The following is a 24,534-nucleotide window of genomic DNA, read 5'->3' on the forward strand; positions in this document are numbered from 1 at the left end:
TCAATGTTCATCAGGGATATTGGTCTAAAATTCTCTTTTTTTGTTGTGTCTCTGCCAGGCTTTGGTATCAGGATGATGCTGGCCTCATAAAATGAGTTAGGAGGGATTCCCTCTTTTTCTATTGATTGGAATAGTTTCAGAAGGAATGGCACCAGCTCCTCCTTGTACCTCTGGTAGAATTTGGCTGTGAGTGAATTTCTTAATCCTGAGTTCTAGTTTGATTGCACTGTGGTCTAAGAGACAGTTTGTTATAATTTCTGTTCTTTTACATTTGGTGACGAGTGCTTTACTTCCAACTATGTGGTCAGTTTTGGAATAAGTGTGATGTGGTGCTGAGAAGAATGTACATTCTGTTGATTTGGGGTGGAGAGTTCTTTAGATGTCTATTAGGTCCACCTGGTGCAGAGCTGAGTTCAATTCCTGGATATCTTTGTTAACTTTCTGTCTCGTTGATCTGTCTAATGTTGACAGTGGGGTGTTGAAGTCTCCCATTATTAGTGTATGGGAGTCTAAGTCTCTTTATAGGTCTTTAAGGACTTGCTTTATGAATCTGGGTGCTCCTGTATTGGGTGCATATATATTTAGGATAGTTAGCTCTTCTTGTTGAATTGATCCCTTTACCATTGTGTAATGGCCTTCTTTGTCTCTTTTGATCTGTGTTGATTTAAAGTCTGTTTTATCAGAGACTAGGATTGCAACACCTGCATTTTTTGTTTGTTTGTTTTGTTTTCCATTTGCTTGGTAGATCTTCCTCCATCCCTTTATTTTGAGCCTGTGTGTCTGCATGTGAGATGGGTCTCCAGAATATAGCACACAGCACACTGATGGGTCTTGACTCTTTATCCAGTTTGCCAGTCTGCCTTTTAATTTAAGCATTTAGCCCATTTACATTTAAGGTTAATATTGTTATGTGTGAATTTGATCCTGTCATTATGATATTGGCTGGTTATTTTACTCGTTAGTTGATACAGTTTCTTTCTAGCATCGATGGTCTTTACAATTTGGCATGTTTTTGCAGTGGCTGGTACCGATTGTTCCTTTCCATGTTTAGTGCTTCCTTCAGGAGCTGTTGTAGGGCAGGACTGGTGGTGACAAAATCTCTCTGCATTTGCTTGTCTCTAAAGGATTTTATTTCTCCTTTATTTATGAAGCTTATTTTGGCTGAATGTGAAATTCTGGGTTGAAAATTCTTTTCTTTAAGAATGTTGAATATTGGCCCCCACTCTCTTCTGGCTTGTAAAGTTTCTACTGAGAGATCCGCTGTTACTCTGATGGGCTTCCCTTTGTGAGTAACCCAACCTTTCTCTCTGGCTGCCCTTAACATTTTTTCCTTCATTTCAACTTTGGTGAATCTGACAATTATGTGTCTTGGAGTTGCTCTTCTCGAGGAGTATCTTTGTGGCATTCTCTGTGTTTCCTATATTTGAATGTTGTCCTGCCTTTCTAGGTTGGGGAAGTTCTCCTGTATAATATCCTGCAGTGTGTTTTCCAGTTTGGTTCCATTCTCCTTGTCACTTTCAGGTACACCAATCAGACATAGATTTGGTCTTTTCATATAGTCCCGTATTTCTTGGAGGATTTTATTGTTTCTTTTCACTCTTTTTTTCTCTAAACTTCTCTTCTTGCTTACTTTCATTCATTTGATCTTCAGTCACTGATACCCTTTCTTCAAGTTGATCAAATCAACTACTGAAGCTTGTGCATGTGTCATGTAGTTCTCGTGCCATGGTTTTCAGCTCCATCAGGTCATTTAAGGACTTCTCTACACTGGTTATTTTAGTTAGCCATTCATCTAATCTTTTTTCAAGTGTTTTAGCTTCTTTGTGATGGATTTGAACTTCCTCCTTTAGCTCAGAGAAGTTTGATCATCTGCAGCCTTCTCTTAACTTGTCAAAGTCATTCTCCATCCAGCTTTGTTCCATTGCTGTCAAGGAGCTGTGTTCCTTTGGAGGGGCAGAGGTGCTCTGATTTTTAGAATTTTCAGCTTTTCTGCTGTGTTTTTTCCCCATCTTTGTGGTTTTATCTACCTTTGGTCTTTGATGATGGTGAAGTACAGATGGGGTTTTGATGTGGATGTCCTTTCTGTTTGTTAGTTTTCCTTCCAACAGTCAGGACCCTCAACTGCAGGTCTTTTAGAGTTTGCTTGAGGTCCCCTCCAGACCCTGTTTGCCTGGGTATCAGCAGCAGAGGCGGCAGAACAGCAAATATTGCTGAACAGCAAATGTTGCTGCCTGATCGTTCCTCTGGAATCTTCGTCTCAGAGGGGTACCCGGCCTTGTGAGGTGTCAGTCTGCCCCTACTCGGGGGTGCCTCCCACTTAGGCTACTAGGGGGTCAGGGACCCACTTGAGGAGGCAGTCTCTCCGTTCTCAGATCTCAATCTCTGTGCTGGGAGAAACACTACTCGCTTCAAAGCTGTCAGACAGGGACATTTAAGTCTGCAGAGGTTTCTGCTGCCTTTTGTTTGGCTACGCCCTGCCCCCAGAGGTGGAGTCTACAGAGGCAGGCAGGCCTCTTTGAGTTGTGGTGGGCTCCACCCAGTTAGAGCTTCCCTGCTGCTTTGTTTACCTACTCGAGCCTCAGCAGTTGAGGGTGCCCCAGCCCCAAACTCGCTGCTGCCTTGCAGTTTGATCTCAGACTGATGTGCTAGCAATGAGTGAGGCTCTGTGGGCGTGGGACCCTCCGAGCCAGGCGCGAGATATAATCTCCTGGTGTGCTGTTTGGTAAGACAGTTGGAAAAGTGCAATATTAGGGTGGGAGTGACCTGATTTTCCAGGTACCATCTGTCACTGCTTCCCTTGGCTAGGAAAGGGAATCCCCTGACCCTTTGCACTTCCGGGGTGAGGTGATGCCTTGCCCTGCTTCAGCTCATGCTCAGTGGGCTACACCCACTGTCCTGATCCCACTGTCTGATAAGCACCAGTGAGATCAACCTGGTACCTCAGTTGGAAATGCAGAAATCACCTGTCTTCTGCATTGCTCACGCTGGAAACTGTAGACTGGAGCTATTCCTAATCGGCCATCTTGGAACCACCCTCCCTTGTTTTTGTTTTTAATACAGCTCATTCTTTCTCCTCTTGAGAAAATATATTTGGCCTTGGTTGAGACAGCCCTGGATTCAAATCCTGACTTTTCTACTCACTACTTACATTATTTAGGGTCAGGTATTTAGCTTTCAGAGCCTTAGTGTGTCCTTTTGTAAAATAAGGGCAATAAACCTTACCTCACAGAGTTTCGGAGAGCATTAAAGAGAATGATGCACAGGTTATTTATTAAACTATTTGTTCCTTTCCTCACTTGACCCTGGGCCTCTTATTTTTCCTTTGAAACTCATTTCAATTGACTTATTTTCAACTTTGAAAATAAAATAGCTACAATTTAAAAAATGCTCATGTTTAAGTAATTACATAGAAATATTCACAAGATCTCATATGCACCTCTAGATCAGTCTGTGAAACTACTGTGGATATCCCAATTTTACAGATGAGGAGGGTAAGTGAGAATAAATGTCTTAAATTCACAGTGAAGAAGTGCCAGAGATGGGGGTTCAAACCTAGGTCTTCTCAGCATTCTCTTTATTTTTAACTGCTCCAACAGCTTTCCCAAATTAAATAGGAAGAGCAGACACAGGTGATGGAAAAGGACTAGAACAGATTTCCATTATCCAGAGAGGGCAAGCCACAAAATCCATCTGAATCATGGAAGTGACCCTGGACATTTGGAAAGTCAAAGCTGTCTACTGGAGTCTCTGCTCTGTTTGAAAAAGAAACAACTATTCCATATTAAAATTCCATTATAAGTGGGGAGAAAGGACAAGATGACTTCCTGTCATTTCCATCACTGTAGAAGGATTGCTTTTAATTCTGTCTGGTTGAGTGAATGGGTTAAAACACCAGATGGGACTCAGGCTCCACAGCGTCAAGGTCACATCTATAGAGGTCTCTTAGAAGTTGCCAGCCCTGGCTGTTCATCTATCTTTTTCCCTCCCTTCCACCCTATAGATGTAATCTACTCTGTAGGATTCTAGAAAATGTCTGACAGGATGGATGTAATATTTTATATGAATTTTAAAAACCCTATCTTCTCTATAGGACTTTGCCACTATAAAATTTCTGAAGGCAGTTTTCCAGCTCTGTTTTGTTATGGACAAAGGAGTCATGCATGCAGTAGAACTGTCTGTTTTACCTGAGATAGACATATTGAGATGGTAGGGAGTTTCCCTGGCAACATTATCCACCTGAAGGTCTAGTCCTCCACTCGTTTGAACAGTCATGCAAGATGCTGTTAGGAGACCTGGAGATGTAGAGTATTGAAGTCCAGAATAAAATTGGAAGTAGTATTGCCTCTGCTCCAAAATACAGGTTGAAAAATTCAAGAAAACTCACAGCATTCTACTCACTAATATTGCTAATACATTCTCATCTATTTCCTGTTCTACTTCAGAAAACCATGATGTCACACTAGAATGTGAGTCCATAAATAGCGAAGATGTCTATGGCAGACAGTTAGTTTTGAATATTTTTAAAACTGATGGGCTTCAATCACAAACACTGAACTTTCTCATCTTTCTTAGCAAAATCTGTGCAACTTGAGGTGGGGGCACAGTATCAGTGATTGCTACAGTAAAATATTGCCTCAATTTAATAATCAAGTCAGCCCAAATTCAGATTGATGTCTTTAGATTGGGCATACCAAGGATTTGAAAGTTTGAAACATGAGACCCTACCTCTCTTTTCTTCTTTCAGATCTGGTGACTTGGGTTGGATTTTGGGCTGCAATTTTGTTATTTCTATTTCTTATAAATCTTGATTGGCAGGTAATGTTGGGCTTTTGCTTAATCTGACTTGAATCTGCATTTGAGGAATGCCTTATAAATTTGCAGACAACTTTACTGGCTATGCAATTACCAGGTCATGGTAGTATGTTTCCATTCACCTGACTTACCACTATCTTTGTATACAAAAGCTAATAATGGTTTTCAAGACCATATGCAGAGCAATTTCCAAATTTCCAAGGCCATATTTTAGTCAACTTTCAGAAGTTTGTGAAGTTGGAGAAAAATATTCTTTATACATGAAATCTACCCTTTGGGGGAGAAGATTGCATTCATGTATTTTCTGGAAAAGCTGTGTTTAAAGTCATTAAATGACATTCATTTAGTGAGATGACCATAGGCCATATACCCTTGGCATCATGGATCTGTCCAAAATCCATTCTCTGTGGATGTTTCTTCCTTAGTAATGGACAAACCCAGGGCCAGAGAGAACCAGAGTTCTCATAGATGGTATTCCTCTGTTGGCTTATATCTCTAACACCAAGATATGACATGGGCACTGCACTCAGGCTGTGCCTAGAGCATGTCTGTACCAAATTCCATCTGGTCAAGCGGATGGGTTAAAATACCAGGTGGGACACAGTCTCAGAAGCTTCCAGGTCATGGTCTATTGAGATTTCTTACAAGTTGCAAGCTCTTGCTGTTCATGTTTCTTTCTCCCTCCCTCACACTCTACAGATGCAAGCTACTCTTACATTACTCTCTGTTTAGGAGAATCTAGAACCTAAATAATATTTTATATCTAGAGGATTCAGGATCCTGCTCTGTAAAGAAGGGGTTGATAAACATAAAGCAAATACACTTCTCTTCCTTTCAAGAATGATAGACGTTGCATTCTAGGTAGGCTCTGGCCTTTCCTTTGTAATTTTACTTTGGATTTTTCATAGCTTATCATAATTTACCATTTGATAATTCACTTCCTTTTCCCCAGGCTCAAGGCTGATAAGCCAGTATCCAGATAGGATAGACCCATTTATACCTCTGCCCTCAGTTTATTTATTAAGGTTTTTTTCATTGCACCTGATATCAAAACAAAAAGTCAAAAGACCTTAAGTGAATTTTGAGCTCATGCAACAACTGGGAAATCTGGGGGATATTTTAGCTTTTTGGTGTGACTGGATCCAGGGACTCAAACACTGGACTCCATCTCTCTCTATTTCTTTCCTCTCTTTTCCACTATGTGGACTTCTGGATAAAACATTTTCCCACCTGCCACACACAGTTCCACATACCCATGCCCAAAGTTTAGTGAGGTCCATAAAAAGATACTTTTTCCCAACCGCCCCATGTCTGCCATGTCTGTTTACTAGTACAAGGAAGGACTCTTTTCTTGTTGGTTCTGCCTTGTTGGTAAGCCCTAGTCCTTAGTCAATTATTTTATTCAAGGTAATGGGGTGCTGTGATTGGCCAGACCTATGTCACGTGCCACTTCTGTGGCCAGGGGCTAAGTCTGTAGGAAGTCAAACGAGGGCTTCCGGGCAACCTATAAGAATGTCTACTGTAATCCATCATGCCCATTCAACTTGGTGTCTCCAAATACAGTTTGGGAATGTTTCCTTTCTACAGTGGCTACAGAAATCATAGCAACATTGTTCCTTTTCTTTTTCCTGGTTTGGTTCCTTGTCAGTTAAAGAAAAAAAAAACAAAACAAACAAACAAACAAAAAACAAAGGTGCAGTATCTTCTAAAATTTAATGCACCTTGAAGAGTGAAAGGAACACCAGATTGTGGTTTGAGCTGGGCCCTGGGGCTTGGATGTCTGGGAACGTTTTGAGAACTGAGGCAGGCTCAAAGTGCTTGGAGGCCACTTTAACTTTCCTCTGCTTTCCCACCATATGCTGGCTGTAGATTGCTTTCACTAACTCCTCCGGGCACCGTGAAGATCAACAAATTAATGTTCCCAGCTACTTTAATAGCCTTCTGTCTAAGGGATTAAATACTTCACAACAATGCTTTCCTTTGCGTTTTGTCATATATAATTCTAAAATGGAAATGTTGCTGTTTTAGTGCTAAAAAATCAGAGCTGTTTCCTCTACCTCTTTCTTTTTCTTTCATTTACTTCTGTGAAAAACACACTATGTGCTTGGGCAGTGTTAATGTTAGTAATATTGCATAGCTTTGAGCACACAGTTCAGGTCACCTGAAATTCTCCCCAGTGCCATTATTTGTTCTGAATTTCAGATCCCCTGTGTCTGATGTATTATTCACTGCATGATTCTCACAAAACAAGATGCATTATTTACAAGGTTGTAGGATTTCTGAAATTCCACAGGCTTTCTTGTAAGTTTGTAGAAAGCAGGCTGGGCCAGACTGGACTGCTGAGTACAGCTTGCACCAATATCATGATTTATCAACTTCTTTATTCTCTACACAATATTTTGTTTCCAATACTGCATATTCTGGCAAGATAAATTTTGATGCTTCTTATGTTAATATAGTCTATCAATTCTACCTCCCTGAAATTTCCAGAATTTATAGAATTAATGGGATTCAGTTACAGGCATCATAAACTAAACCAAGGGCTATGTGCAGTGCCTGGAATTTGTTGAGGTGAGCTCAATCTCCAGAAAAGCATGCAAGAGTTTATTTACCCCTGGAGGGTAGTAGGATGATGCACCCAGGAGCAAGAGTTTTGGGGCACTTTTGTTTTTATTACCCTGTTACAAAAAAATTGATTCTAGACTCTTCTTTTTTCCTTTTTTTTTTTTGTAGAGACAGGATCTCACTGTGTTGCCCAGGCTGGTCTCAAACTCCTGGGTTCGAGTAATTCTCCTGGCTCGGCCTGCCCAAAGTACTGGGATTATAGATGTGAACCACCGCACCTGGTCCAACTGTTTTTTTTTTAAGGTGTGCATTTGTCACTGGACTGTGATGTGACTAAGACTGAGATATTGGTGCTCACGCTAACTCCCGTAATAATTTAGGTATCTGTAGCTACTGGTGTGCTGGTAAATGTTTAGCAATCCACTCTCCTTAGAAGGAATTGGGGTTGGCAGCCATGATTTGTAGCATTTGCCAATTTCTGTGGTGTAACTATTATCCTTGTGGCTGATTTCAAGCTATCAATTTGATGTCACCGAATACAGAGTAGGGAAGAGATGTGTAGCATTGACTTATGAAGGCCAGCTTTAGAACACCCCTGTGAGCTTGTGTCACTGTCATTCACAGTCTGTTTTGTTAGTTTGGCTTTCAGATGCATATGTCTGAACTCTCCCCTAACACTCTAACAACCAGAGAATGCATGCCTGATACTTTTGTTTCGTCACAACACATCCACTACAGTGCTTTAGATGTTTTGACTTTTTAAATGGCAACTTGTTATTGAAGAATAATGTATATACAGAGAAGTGTACAAATTATCGGTGAATTAGAAATTGAATTATGAGTGGGTTTTCAGAATTACAGTGTAGCCAGCCTCCAGATCAAGAAACAGACATTTAGCAGCTTCCCAGAAGCTCTTTTATACCTCCTTCCTGTCACCTTCTGCTGTCTCAAGTCCTGATGCCATAGATTTGTTTCACCTGTGTTTGAAACTTTATAAATGGGCCTATATAGTATGTAATTCTTTATGTCCAGCTTCTGTTTCTCCAAAACAAAAATGGTCAATGTTACTGTTTCAAACCAAAATGTGTTTGATTTCTTTTGCCCTGCATCACGGTTTCATGAATCTTGTTGTAGGTAGCTGTACTTCAGTGTCCCTACTGTGTTATTATGTGTTCTACTGTTGATGGAAATTCGAATTGTTGCTAGTTTGGGGCTATTAGGAATAGGGATGCTATTTTCATTCTAGTATGTGTTTTTTGGTGAATGACTGTACATAATTTTGTTTGGTCTATGTATAGGAGCTAAATGTGTAGGTCATATGGCATACACACATCATAATCTTTTATATCTTAATGACATCCTGATTTTGAGGGCAAGTTTGGAGATATTAATGGGACCAAAGTCAGACTGGGGTCAGGGAAAGATTGCTTTATGTTACAATAGAAATATTTTTCATTCACCTGTAAACTTTGGAAAGAAAAAAAAAATCACTAGCAAGCTGAATCTGGGTGGGGATGGCAATGATTAACGAGTGGTTATTCATATCCAGAAAATCCAAAATAGTGAATACAAGTTGGTATAGCATGACTTTGGGGAGTCTAGAAGTGTCAGCATTTGGACATTTAGGCAGATGAATTATCGGAACCAGAGAAGATATTTATTAATTCAAATAAACACTATTGAATATCTACTACAAACCTACAACAGTAGTAGGTGCTGGTGGTACTATAATGATTGAAACATTGGTGCTTTTTAGGGGTGTATAGTTGCAGAGACAAGGAGCCAGTCACTAGTTACATAGGTGGTAAGTATCTTGATGCGGATATTAGAAGGTGCTGTATGAGAACAGAGGAAGTATGTGTGATAACCCATCCTAAGCTGGGAGTGGGGAGTAGGCAGGGGAAGAATTGGGAAGGAAGAGTTATGAAGGTAGACTTCCTGGAGGTGATTGTGACTGAGCTCAGACCTAAAGAATGAGTAGGATGGGAGAGTGGAAGGTTTTCCAGGCTACGGAAATAACATATGCAATGAACCAGAGGTAGGGATGGTGAAGGAGCGGGGTGATAAATGATTTGCCCTATGGTTGGAGTTGCAACATAGTATAGACCAGGCAGGAGAGGAGGATGATTAGAGATGAGACTAGAGTGGAAAAGAGTGAGACCATGGAGGATCCTTTATTCCTGTTGAGATACGTGTATTATATTCTGCAAACAATGGCAAGCTAGTAAAATTTTTCAGCAAATTTGGCTGTGCATTTTCTAGTTCCTGGTAGATGTAACAAATGGGAGCACCTGGCATAATCAAGACCCGGCCTATTCACCCCAGGTGGATTAGAAATAAGACTGAAGAAATAAGTGACCTTAGAAATAAGACTGAAGCTTATGAGAATTGAGATCTATGATCAGGATATTATTGTAATTGTGTGCTGGTAAACAGGCTCTATGGGGAGAATGGTCCTCTGATTTGTAGTGTTTCCAGTTTTCCACTGTAATATTTGCAAATTTCCATGGTGTAAATATTTCTAAGAAGCTTGAAAAATTCTTGAAAATTTGACAGTTAGCTCGTATGAGCCTTCTTCCTCACCACTAGTTATGCCACTATGTTTCTGGATGACAAAGCTTTCACACATTGCATTAGAGAACCTTAACCAGCAGATCTCAAACTTGACCATGCATCGGTGTCACTTGGAGGGCTTGTTAAAGCATAGATTGCTGGGGCTCTCCTCCAGGGATTCTGCTGCAGTAGATCTGGGGTGTGGTCTGAAAGTTTGTGTTTCCAACTAGTTCCCAGGTGATGAAATGCTGCTGGTCAGGGGACCATGCTTTCAGGATCACTGCCTTTAAATTACCCCTTCATCCTTACCCCTAGATGAGATTAATCCCTGATTATAATGGAGGTGTGAGCCTAAAGATAATTGCTCCTCTTTTGTAGACAGTGGAAAAGAAAATGAAGCAGAGATTCAAGTCAGTTATGAAAGAGGAGACATTAAAGGCAGCATTGTGATGTAAAATGAATCAGAATTTGGATTCAGAAGATCTGGGATTGAATATTGCCTTTGCTGGATAAATTTAGAGGTGTTATTCAATTTGAGCTTTTTTCCATTGCTATGATTTGGATGTTTGTCTCCTTCAAAACTCAGGCTGAAGTTTAATTGCCATTGTAAAGTATTAAGAGGTGGTGCCTTTAAGTAGTGATTAGGCCAGGAGGGCTCTTGTCTCACTGGTGGGTTTAATGCCTTTAAAAAAGGGCTTTGGAGAGTGGGTTCTCTCTCCTGGCTATTCTGCTCTTCTTCCCTGGAGGAACAGGCTTCATCCCATCTGAAGGATGCTGTGTTTAAGGTGACGTCTTCAAAGTAAACGCTGAGCTCTTGTTAGACACAAACCTGCCAGTACCTAGATCTTGACCTTTCCACCTCCACTACCATGAGAACTTTCTACTGTTTGTCAATTACCTCGTCTGTGATATCCTGTTAAAGTGGCACAAAATGGACTGAGACACCCATCTATAAAATAGTCTTTAATATCTTTGATCTCACAGGGTTGTAATGATCATGTGAAGCAAATTGTCAACTACTATAGGTTACTGCTAACTATCATTTATAACTTCAAACTACTATACAAATGTTATCTGTTGTTCTTAGAGATGATCAAGTGAGAAGCTGAAGCTCAGAGAGGTTAAATTATTACATTGCTAGAAGCAAGGTCTGCTGATTTTCGGCTTAGTGTCCTTTTCCTTATATTAGTGGTTTTCAATTTTTTCAATTTTTTCAATTTTTTTTTTTTTTTTTAGCCAAGGGACTCTTTCTTCGAATGAAACCTTAGGAGAAAGAACAGTATAGGAAACGATAAAAGAGGAGCTGCTGTTATTGAAGTGGGGGGAGGTAACTATTGCTGGAGACCTGATGCAATACCCCTGAAACTTTAAGGTGTTCAAGTCCAGTATGAAAACCTGAACACTGACCAGCTGTTCCTGAAGCCCTTTCTGTGTGGGATGGCAGTGAGCAAGTTCGCTGGACAGTAACTGTGATAGACTTCAGGGTAAGGTCAACACCAGTGGATCTCACACTGGCAGTAGTGAAAATCACTTGGGGTTGGGGGGTGTAGTGGCTCATGCCTGTAATCCCAGCACTTTGGGACGCCAAGGCGGGCGGATCATGAGATCAGGAGTTCGAGACCAGCCTGGCCAACATGGTGAAACCCCGTCTCTACTAAAAATACTAAAATTAGCTGGGCGTGGTGGCGTGTGCCTGTAATCTTAGCTGCTCGGGAGGCTGAGGCAAGAGAATTGGTTGAATCCAGGAGCTGAAAGTTGCAGTGGGCTGAGATTGCACCACTGCATTCCAGCCTGGGCAATAGAGCAGGACTTCATCTCAAAAAAAAGAAAAAGAAAAAGAAAAAACCACCTGGAGAGCTTTGGAAAATTCCTGTGCCCAGGCTATACCCCAGACTAACTACATCAGCATATCTGGAGTGGGACTCTGTTATTTGTATTTTTAAGTTCCCTTGGTGACTCCAGTGTGCAGCTGAGATTGTGAATCAGATATGGACGAGTGGTTCTCAAAGTGTGATATCCAGACCAGCAGCATGAGCATAACCTGGGATCCTGTTAGGAATGCATGTTCTTAGGCCCATCTCAGACTCTGCAACAGAAACTCAGGGGTTGGAGCTCAGAAGTCTGTGTTTTAACAAGCGCTGCTGGTGATTTTGATGCATGCTAATTTGAGAATCATAGTATAAGAGCTCTGGTTGTCAGATCAGTATGTATTAGAATCTCCTGGAGAGCTTGTGTGAGCTAAAGCTACCTGTGTTCAGGTCCAGAAGCTATGATTCATTAGGTATGGAAAGGGCTTGAGAATTTAATGTTTTATGAACTCTCTTGGTAGTTTGGAGGCAGGTGATTTGTGAGCTAGCCACTGAGAAAGACTGTTCTAAAGCAGTTGTTACTAAGCATAGTGTGGGGACTGGCTGTATCAGAATCACATTGTTTCTTGGGTTCTACCTTTGAAGAGAGTCTGGGGTAGTAGACTCAGAGTTTGAGCCCTGGAATCTCATTTTTTTTTTTTTTAAGTTATAGGGTACATGTGTACAACGTGCAGGTTTGTTACATATGTATACATGTGTCATGTTGGTGTACTGCACCCATTAACTCGTCATTTACATTAGGTATTTCTCCTAATGCTATCCCTCCTCCCTCCCACCACCGCACGACAGGCCCCGGTGTGTGATGTTCCCCTTCCTGTGTTCGAGTGTTCTCATTGTTCAACTCCCACCTATAAGTGAGAACATGCGGTGTTTGGTTTTTTGTCCTTGAGACAGTTTACTCAGAATGATGATTTCCAGCTTCATCCATGTCCCTACAAAGGACATAAACGCATCCTTTTTTATGACTGCATAGTATTCCATGGTGTATATGTGCCACATTTTCTTAATCCAGTCTATCATTGATGGACATTTGGGTTGGTTCCAAGTCTTTGCTATTGTGAAAAGTGCCACAATAAACATACGTGTGCATGTGTCTTTATGGCAGCATGATTTATAATCCTTTGGGTATATACCCAGTAATGGGATGGCTGGGTCAAATGGTATTTTTAGTTCTAGATCCTTGAGGAGTCACCACACTGTCTTCCACAGTAGTTCAACTAGTTTACAGTCCCACCAACAGTGTAACAGTGTTTCTATTTCTCCACATCATTTCCAGCACCTGTTGTTTCCTGACTTTTTAATGATTGCCATTCTAACTGGTGTGAGATGGTGTGTCATTGTGGTTTTGAATTGCATTTCTCTGATGGCCACTGATGATGAGCATTTTTTTTTCATGTGTCTGTTGGCTGCATAAATGTCTTCTTTTGAAAAGTGTCTGTTCATATCCTTTGCCCACTTTTTGATGGTGTTGTTTGTTTTCTTTCTTGTAAATTTGTTTGAGTTCTTTATAGGTTCTAGATATTAGCCCTTTGTCAGATGAGTAGATTGCAAAAATTTTCTCCCATCCTGTAGGTTGCCTGTTCACTCTAATGGTAGTTTCTTTTGCTGTGCAGAAGCTCTTTAGTTTAATTAGATCCCATTTGTCAATTTTGGCTTTTGTTGTCATTGCTTTTGGTGTTTTAGACATGAAGTCTTTGCCCATGCCTATGTCCTGAGTGGTATTACCTAGGCTTTCTTCTAGGGTTTTTATGGTTTTAGGTCTAACATTTAAGTCTTTAATCCATCTTGAATTAATTGTTGTATAAGGTGTAAGGAAGGGATCCAGTTTCATCTTTCTACAGATGGCTAGCCAGTTTTCCCAGCACCTTTTATTAAATAGGGAATCTTTTCCTCATTTCTTGTTTTTCTCAGGTTTGTCAAAGATCAGATGATTGTAGATGTGTGGTATTCTTTCTCAGGGCTCTGTTCTGTTCCATTGGTCTATATCTCTGTTTTGGTACCAGTACCATGCTGTTTTGGTTACTGTAGCCTTGTAGCCTAGTTTGAAGTCAGGTAGCATGATTCCTCCAGCTTTGTTCTTTTGGCTTAGGATTGTCTTGGCAATGCGGGCTCTTTTTTGGTTCCATATGAACTTTAAAGTAATTTTTTCCAATTCTGTGAAGAAAGTCATTGGTAGCTTGATGGGGATGGCATTGAATCTGTAAATTACCTTGGACAGTATGGCCATTTTCATGATATTGATTCTTCCTATCCCTGAGCGTGGGATGTTCTTCCATTTGTTTGTGTCCTCTTTTATTTCACTGAGCAGTGGTTTGTAGTTCTCCTTGAAGAGGTCCTTCACATCCCTTGTAAGTTGGGGAATCTCATTGTTTTAAAACGTTATCATGTGATTCTTACACATAACCAGGTATATTAGCTAGCTTTTTTCTGGGTGACAACCCCATGAGAACTTAAAGCAGTGATCATTTATTCTCACCTATCTACAGGTTGATTGGAGCAACCCTGCTTCATGCTGCGGGTCTGGTGACTTGGGTCTCAGAATGAAACGTTCTGAGGCCCAGGCTGAAGGAGCAGCAGCTCCTAGAGGAAACTCTTCTCACACAATGGTAGAAGTACAAGAGGGCACATCCAATTGCACATCCAATTCCAGCCACTCCTTTGCAGTTATGTCTGCAAACAACCCGTTGGTTAAATCAAGTCATCAGGTCCAGTGCAAAGGCAAAGCAAAAGGAGGGTCATTCCTTTCATGGAGTGGAAATGGGGGGAAGTAAATAATCTTGAATAATAAATTAATATACCACACTAGGTCTGGGATCGATAAATTGACCTTTCATTCTTTGTTTTGAACCTCCACCCTCTCCCTGATTCCTCTTCCTTCTCCAAATATGCGCCTGTATACCCTGATCACAAGAGAGAATTGGACAGCCTCATTATACCCCTACTTCATTAAAAAGCAAAACAATTTTCTGGCAGTATGTGTCTTTCTAAGGGTGAGAGATCCCTAATTTGTTAGTTACATGCTTAGAGATGCATGCAGTCTTAAGGCCACTGGGGAGATAATTAGAAATTACCCCAGTTCGCCCCCTCATTGTAGAGATGAGAGAATTGAGCCTGAGGGAGGGGAAGGGATTTATTCAGTAAAGGTATCTAACAAGTAGCAGAGTTGGGACTACAATGCAGTCTCTCAGGTCCTAACTCCTGTGTACTTTCTTCTGCGTTGCATTTTTTTTTTTTTTTTCCTGAGCCGAGTAGAAGAATCAACATGTCTATTCTTCTATAGGTTCTGGAATTATAGTAATTTTAAATGAGCTTATATCAGCAGAAATTCTAATGGTGGGTAAGTATCCCTGTAAATGTTGGGTATCAATCACTTGGGGGGCTGGTCTAGACTTCACCCTGCTGGAATTTCAATACATCTTCAAGAAGCTTTCTCTCTCCAGTGAGAATTATTGACCCCAGTAGTCACCATTAGGCTGTGCCCTGTCCCTCAGTTCTACAGGGGAAGTAAGCACAGAAGATCATTTGTGAGCATCAACAAGACTTGAACTCCTGCGTTTTTCCTCTAATTTAGGGGCTACTTCAGTGTGAGACTGGGACTTTGGCAGCTACAGGCCTGCTGGAGACCCCTTCCAGGTGTCTCTGCAGCTGGAGTTCAAATTCCATTATCTGACTTGACTTCAGAGGCCCAGATGGCTGGTTCTTGGCATTCTCATTATCGTCTATAGTGACACCTAGTTGTTTTTATTTTCCAAGTAGGGAGACTGAAATTGTATTCTACGTGCATTGATTATTTTTGTTGATTTTTTTTTCCTCAGTTTAACTAGAATCATCATGAGGAAATTAGAAAATGAGGAGACTGTGCCTGTTAACTAGAGGGAAGATATAAATAGGTCTGCATTGGGGTGAGACAAAGGAAACATGCAGGGAAAGGTAGGAAGGTGAAAGTGAGAGAAAAAGATGCACTGAGAATTCTGACGATTATCCTGCTCCTTGCCATGGAAACTTTAGCTGATAGGAGATTCCATGTGGAAGTGTGGTGATTGTACAAGAATTAAACTTGTCTGTAGCCATTGGTTCTGGGTCAGGTGCCCTTGACTTGCCTTGTGACTGATGAGTCTCTCCCCATTTCTACCTCCAGTTTCAGATTCTTCTGTTAGATGACCTAGTGGTTCTCTGAGTTTTCTTCCCTGTGTTGACTATAGGTTACATTATGCCTTTGGTGTGTGTGTGTTTATGATTTATAGAAACTGTAAACCCCATGTTGTAACCAGTCTCCTTGATGATCCCCATTGATTCTTCGCTTTTGAAAGTCATACCCATGTTTAGTCCTTTCCTGCACTGAGTAGGGTCAGCCTGTTTGACCAATAGAACATTGGGGGAAATGGCAGATTGTAACCTCTGAGGCTAAGTTATAAAAGACATTACAGCTTCCACCTTGCTCTTTCTTGGATCACTCACTGTGGTAAACCAGCTGCCATGTTAGGCGGGCAGTCTCGTAGAGGAGTCCGTGATACAAGACTTCCTGACAACATCCAGAATAAACTTGTCTGCATGTGTGTGAGCCATCCTAGAACCAGATTTTCCAGTTGGCTGACCAGTCTAGCTGATGTTTGGACTGAAACCTCATGAGAAACTGGAATTAGAACTGTCCAGCTAAACCACTCTTGAATTCTTGACTCAAAGAGTGTGTGATAACAGCTAGCATATTGTTGTTTTAAGCTGCTAAGTTTTAGGATTTTTTGTTATGCAGCAATGAATAACTAATACACTCTGGAAAACTCTCCATTGTTTTCCAATAACTTAGCACAATGCATGTCTTATATTATGAGCTTAATAAATACTGTTTGAATGTATGAATGTGGTCTTCCTCCCCCAACTACATGCACAAACACGTACATCCACTATTCCCATTGAAATCAGCTGGGTCCACTCTACACTCTACCCTCAGTAGGCACATTCTTCTCCATTACTGTGTAGATCTTGAATCCCTTTCCGTGCATAATGTAATCAGTAGCCATTGGACAAACCTTATAGATGCAGTAATAATTATTTTCTACCCATCCTTCAAACCCTTGCTGCAACCCATAAGGCTTCTCCTGATCATTACAGTACACAGAGTAAGCCCTCCGTTCTCCACAGCATCAATCCAAGTTCCAGCACGTGGTAAAATCAAATGGAGTAATTTGAAGATAATTAAATAGGCTATTTGAAAGGTGGGACTAGAGTTAAGAAATACCAAAAGAGGATGGTGAAGCACTCTGAAACTAACAATAACTGGGAACCATTACCATCCCTAGACCAAAGGGGAAAGTGGAGCAAGTGATGACCAGAACTTTGAGAGGGACCTGTGGAGATGGATTCCTAATGGAAGCCTTCAATGAATAGGAAGGAAGGAATAGGGGAAATAAATACCCTCATCTGACTTATCCCACCCTCTTGATCTCTTACTGGGCTGCCTATTGACTGAACCCAATTACAATCTATAAAGAAGAGAGTCTGTCAGTAGGGTATCCAAATGCACTAGCTTTGTGGGCACACAGCATGGGGAGACAGGATACAGAGGGAACCTGGGGGACATATAGAAGACATCCAGTAGCTCCCCTCCTCCATAGACTTTACTACCCCTGCACCTGATTTGGCATTTAGACATGTTTTACACATTGTCTTTCTTGTGTTGCTACCTTACTATTTAACTCTTGTAAGTTATTTAACTTTTCAGGTATTAATGACTGCTCTTCCCAGCAATCTTTTTAACTTCTAGAGTGTGATGAATATGTCATAGGTTTCCGTCCCCTTAACTAAGCTTAGTATAGTAGTTATTATAAAGTTATTGTATTAGTCTGTTCTCAAACTACTATAAAGAGTTGCCAGAGTGCCACTGCGCTCCAGCCTGGTGACAGAGTAAGATTCAGTCTCAAAAAAAAGGAAGAAGAAGAATTGACCTAGACTATGTAATTTATAAAGAAAAGAAGTTTAATTGACTCACAATTCCACAAGATGGGGGAGATCTCAGGAAACTTACAATCAGGGTGGAAGGGAAAGCAGACACCTTTCTCACAAGGTGGCAGCATAGAGTGAGTCTGTGAAGGAGGAACTGTCAAACACATAAGACAGTCAGATCTTGTGAGAACTCACTAGCACGAGAATGGCCTAGGGGAAACTGCCTGCATAATCCCATCACTTCCCTTGACATGTGGAGGTTACAATTCGAGATGAGATTTGGGTAGGGACACAAAGCCAGATCGTATCAGTTATCACTCCAAATTTGTTGATGGCACACAATTTTGTGAAGTACTTATTCATTGAGAGTTTTTCCATGAGCTGTCAATGACAAACATGCAGGCACTGTATTTATTTAATGTTAGCCGTGGCCAGGTATACTCCCGTGCAAACTAGCCTTTATCTGATACGTAGAGTCCCTCAGGGGTGGAATAAATTATATAGAGGGTATCTGTCCAAGCTGTAAAATGTGAATTCCTTCTATAATATCTCTGATATATTATTATCTAGGACTTTCGATACCCCTAATGACAGGACTCTCATTACTTCGTGGAGTAGTAGAGTACGGTCAGTAGCTTTGATGAATAGAAAGTTCTTTCTCAGCCAAATCACTCAGTAAGTTATTTACCTCTAATCCCTGGCAGTCACTTATGTGTTTTGTCATTATACTCTTTCCCAGAATGCTGTATAAATGAAATCAAATAGAATGTAAACCTTATGAGGCTGTCTTCTTTCACTAGTATAATGCATTTGAGATTCATTCCAGTTGTCAAGTCTATTACTTGTTTGTTCTTTTTTATTGCTGCGTAGTAGCCTATTGTTTGGTTATACCACAATTTGTTTTTTCACTCACCTGTAAAGTGACATTTGAGTTTTTTCTAATTTCTTTTTTTTTTAATTTTGTATGTTCAGAATTCTTGTTACAATAATTTTTTTGTGTGATATATTACCAGTGGAAATTTTTTAAAGCTTCAGATAAGAGCAAATTATCCCTAGAATGAATTTTATTTGCTTCAGACAAGGCAAGCTTGTGAGCTATAAATTCTGGTCATTTTCTTTTCTTGGTGACAATATTTCAGCAAGATAACCTTCCTTGAAGCTCCCTAATAGCACATTTACCCCCCATTTACCTATTTACTGAAGGTATAGTTCTTTGTGTTATGGCTTTATGGGGTGGGTCCAGCATAAAACCTTTGGTGTCCCTGAATATGGTCTTTTGAGTTCAGCAGGAATGTGAAAACCAATGGTCAATTTCCACAAATAATTGCCCTTAAGTTGAGTGCTGGCTTCAGTGTTCTGCCTGTGTTCATTTAGGTCTTACCCATAGTATTCCTTATTTTCTTGCTAGATTATCTTTGCATTTAAGAAGATTTTAAAGTTTTTATAGGCATTTTGGTTAGGACAGACATTGAGATTATTTGTCTACCACATTTCTAGAAATAAAACACATATTCTGCACTAGATTTCAATTCAACTAGATCTCAATTAAAATAAACTATATTGAATACATACGATGTAATAGGAAAGGTTGAGACCAAGATTCTGGCCTAGTATATTTATTGCTTTGGTAATTGAGGATGAAGAAAGTATGTACTCTCTTTGGACCTCAGTTTCCTTATTTATGCAATAGGGATGCCTTGGATCACTTCTGCGTCTTTAAAATGCTTTGATGATTTCCGTGTTTTGGAGGTGATTATCCAAGTTTCTTCCAAACCAATTTCTGTTATCATGGCCACCTTTTGTACAGTCTATGTTCAACGTGTTTCAGCATTGCAGCTACTGTAATCAGAGGGATGCTGAACAGTGCCCTGTTGAATATTTTCCAGGCAGACTTTTGATTGTTAAGAGTAAAATGATTCAGTATAACTTGATAACATTATTCAGGGAGGAGAGAGGGTAATCATCTTAAGGGCTTGTTACTAGTGTATCTAAAAGTAATAGCCCAGTGCTTCAAGTATAATTCACTGCACACAGATTCAGGAGGCCAACAGCAGTCATGGGTGTATTCACTGGCTCTGATATGTGTGTGTGTTTATGTGTTTCTTGCTGTCTGTGAGTATTACAGGATGGTGCTATTTTTTTCCAAAAGGAGATTTTTGTTTTCTACCTAAGAGAACAACCCACTTACTTAAAAAGCAGTAATTGCCCACTTATGCAGTATACAACATCCATGTTGAAATTATGTGATTCTGTATCCTGAATCAGAAGATGCTTAGAGATGATCTAGTCAAGTTACATGTTAACTTTTAGAGCTGTAGATGCTTTAATTTTTTTCCAGAAAAAATACTTAGAATCCCAATATATAAAACGTATTAACATTTTACATACCTTTTTTGACAATAAATATATACTTCACAGAAATTAACATTTTCATAGGATACAAATCCAAGTATAATAACATTTGTTTAGTATGATATTAATATGTGAGGTCATTTTGACGAAACACATTTAAAACTCAAAAATTTGAAATCAGTACTTCATTTGTTCAACAAGTATCTACTGATTTTCTATTTGGTGTGAGATATTGCTAAGGGACCGTGTTTTCTATACAGATTCCAGGGGTTGTGAATGACAATCACAGCCTTGTATCAGTCACAGCATCTACAAAATTAAAAATTTTTTTCTCCTCAAATACATTTTTACAATACAAATTAAAATTTTGCAGAACCCTCAAAGCACCTACATGGGATACTCCACAGAATACAGTTAATCTAATCCCATGATTTTATAGATGAGATGAAAGAGGGACTGAAAGAGTTAATTGTTTGCCCAGGTCAGGGAGGTAAAGTAACATCTGTTGTGTGCCTAGTAAGTGCTGATGGTGAGAGGTATTCCAAAGACCCAGCCAAGTGTGGTTGTGAAATTTACCTAACCTTTTTAATACTATTGATTTAATGTCATTATCTTTCTATTATTCCATCATCGTCCTATTGTGGAGGAGAAAACTGAGGTACTTTGAGGCTAAAAAGGTAGGCAGCAGCCATTTAACAAAGGCTTTATTATCCACAGTCATGACTTTGGTTATCAATTTAAGTAGGATTGATTTGATTGGTGTGTGTTTTAAATGTTATGTCATATAAACTTTATATGTATTACTTTATAACTTTCAAAAAAAACTGAAAGAAGTAGATAAAATTCCCTTGTTACCATATCACAAATGAGCAAATAAGCAAATTGAGGCCCAGTGAAGTTTCACAACTTGGCCTAGGAAGTACATGGTGGGGAGGAAGTGGCAGAGCTGGGATTCGAACCCAGGTGGTCTACCTGAAGAAATGTGTTCTTTGTTAGCTAAGAGTGGTCAGTACTCTGCACCAAAGACCATCAGGAACATTCCTGTGGTTCAACAAGTTGGATTTAGTGGTCATTACAAGGGAGAAGCCTCAGGGAGAATCATGGGTTCTCTCTGTAAGAGGCTGTTAGAAAGGACTTACAGGATAGGGGTTTGTGCTGGGTGATTTGAGGAGGCTTCAGTGAGTGAAAGCTTTATTCTGGATTGCATGCTGTCATAAAATGGGGTAATTCTGGTTGGGTTTCCTAATTTTATCTTTATAAATAAGAGAGGAATATGATGAGGCTTGAGTTGAAATTGATAAAGAACGTGCAGTCAGCTGGGTGCGGTGGCTCACGCCTATAGTGCCAGCACTTTGGGAGGCCGAGGTGGGCGGATCATGAGGTCAGGAGATCAAGACCATTCTGGCTAACATGGTGAAACCCCATCTCTACTAAAAATACAAAAAATTAGCCGGGCATGGTGGCAGGCGCCTGTAATCCCAGCTCCCTGGGAGGCTGAGGCAGGAGAATGGTATGAACCCAGGAGGAGGAGCTTGCAGTGAGCCAAGATCGCACCACTGTACTCCAGCCTGGGTGACAGAGCAAGACTCCATCTCAAGAAAAAAAACAAAAACAAAAACATACAGTCATCATTCTCTGGGACACGAAGAATATGTGGCCATTTGTATAGTTTGGACAATGCTCACATTTCATCTGTGCCAGATGTACCAACGGAGTTGTCTTGTTTGTCTTGATTCATCATTGTCACAGAGTGTCTTGTCTATGCTGATGTTCTGTGAGATTGTTTGTGGTCCACAGGAGAATACTCAAGCCTACTTGTTAGGGCCAGGCCAGCTCCTAGCAACCCGGGGTGTAGCTGATGGTGTCGGGCCAGCTCCCAGCCGTCAGGGTCTGCTTTTCTCTCTTTCACAATGTATGGCCTTTCATTCTATGTGACCTCTTTGATCTGTGTAGTGACTGAGGTGGAAGGGAGCAGGAGTGGATGGCAGGAGACTAGTTAGCAGGTCATTGCTCAAGGCCAGGAGAGAGAGCCACATGACTTGGTGAAATGAATGGAGAAGGGCAGATGGGCTTGAGAGCTATTTAGGAGGTAGAATTGAATGTTAGTAGGGATCATGTATTCTCTAAGAACCGAAATGTGATATCCTGTAATTGAGGCACAAAACAATCAGAGAAAACAAAATATAGTCAACTGCCCTTTGTCATGATGGGATAACAAGGAAGGAAGAGAAAATATCGCCCACTGTGAACTCATCTTCATCTTCCCCAAATACATTCTCAGCCACTGAATCTCTGATTTCCAGAGAGGCTGAAATATACAAAGACTTCTTCCCCTGACACTCTCCAGTTACGTGAATTATCTTTCCAAGCATCTTGAGATCTGGAAAAATACTTTTTACCAATTGAAAACTCATCCTGTCTCTTTTTTAAAATTATTGACAAAATACTCTCAGAAGGGTAAGAGGCAGTTAAATTTTTGTTTGGGAATTTACCTTACATATGATCTGACCAGGAACAGAGAAAAATGCTTTTGATGATGAGTGTAGTAGACCGTATAAGCTATGAATAGTGTAACTTGTATGTTATGTGGAAAGGGAAATCATCCTATACAAATGTGCCCATGTAACTAGCAAGCCTGCTTGTCTCTTTGGATGGGTCCTTTGGGATTTAAAATATCCTGCTTAATTGAAGGGGAGCTTTAATGGATTTTTTCTCAACTGCTTTCTCTACCTTGTCCTTTACTCCAAAGGCCCCATGGGGTATGGATTCTTCAAAGGGGACACAGTAGAGTATTTAAGACTACACTGGATCCTACCTCCATATTTATGAAAGCTGAACCTTAAGAGATTTGTCAAGCCTTATATTATCATGTTTAACTTTGTCCCAAATCTAGTGTGACAGACTGGATTGAATTCTAGTGTCATAACCTTGTCAGAAATCTCATTTCAGAATCTAACCAGGATTTTAATGTTATAACTGTAGGGCTTTAAGCCACCCAATTTAAGATGTAAGACCAAAAAATAAGGCAGACTGAATCCAAAATGTTACCTTATTACTGCTAAGGTCAGGCAGTGGAGAATATGCCCAATATCTGTATGCAGGTGGACTTTCTAATATTCAAACCCAAATTAGGCAGCCTTACCTCCCTAGTACGGCATCATGAATTTCTTTGTCTAAGAGAGGAGTGAGTGAGAGATGGGGAAGAGCTGAGAGGGTTTCAGCCAAGTGAGCTCCCTTTATCTAGAGAGAAACGTTAGGTGGGAGAATTGCCCCATGAATCTCTAAACTGGTCAAAATTCTGTCTTACATAATTTGTGTATTCTTACATCAGCATCTAGATTGAAACATAGTATCATAAGTCAATGTGGATTCCAGCAGGAAAACCTAGCCCAGATTCTGTAGGCATAAATGCTTTCTGAAAGGAGAATGTGTTCGGAGCTCAGAGCAGATTGAATAGTTTAAAGAATGGAGACTTTTAGGCAAATAAGAGTGAGAGCTCTTATTGTGTGTTGCATTTTAGGCCTATGATTTTATGGAACCAGTGAACTTTCTTTTTTGAGGAAGAGGAAAAGAGATTCCTGGTCCATGTAGATACTCATCTTTTGGAGGGCAGTAAACAAACAAAAAATAATTTCTTCAAGTCTACTTCCTTGAGTACCTTTCCTCTTTCCTTTCCGTTCCTCACTACTTCATGTCTCCACTATATACTTTTATCACAGTCTTATTTTCCCCTTGCAACACTTGTTATATGCATTTATTACATAATGAATTGTTTCATCCCTGTGTTCCCTACTAGACAATTCTTTGAGGGCTGTCTCAATATTCGATATTTATCTTGTTTGATGTTTCTCACCAGTAGCATGACTTGTATGTGTCAGTCCTCAACAAAAGTGTTTGTTTGGTCTTATTTCTGGTTGTTAGAATAGCACTTAGCATAGTGTCCCAGATTGGGGTCCCAGAAGACAGACTCTGAGATGGAGAGTTGCATGAAGCAAGTTTATTGAGTAGTGCTCTCCAGGATTCCCGAGAGGATTAGACAGAAGAGTTAGGTATTCTGAAATGCAACTGCAATTGAGGCCCATTCACATATCTTCAGGGAAGCCCTGGGGTTGGGATGTTCATCTGGAGTTATCACAAAGTGAAGTAAGCCAATAGCTTTTGTGTGCTCAGGAAAGCCAGCCATCAGGAGGGGGCATTAGCCTGGGTGAGGAAGTTTGCAGTGAGAGTGGCAGCAGGGAGCTGATAACAACCAATGTCCCCAGCGGCTGGGGGATGGGGGCAAGAACTTGAGGAGGGGATATTGGTGAGCCTCACAGTGTCCCCTACATGTAATTGTCACTTTCCAAATAAATCAGACTGCCATTCAGCTAATAACTGTCGAGTAGACAGAAACCAAGATTTTCAGACTCTTGATTTTTCCACCAAGTGGCTCAAAGTCATGCTT

The sequence above is a fragment of the Colobus angolensis genome, unplaced genomic scaffold (genome assembly GCF_000951035.1).
Source record: "Colobus angolensis palliatus isolate OR3802 unplaced genomic scaffold, Cang.pa_1.0 Scaffold160, whole genome shotgun sequence".
Classification (NCBI taxonomy): Eukaryota; Metazoa; Chordata; class Mammalia; order Primates; family Cercopithecidae; genus Colobus; species Colobus angolensis.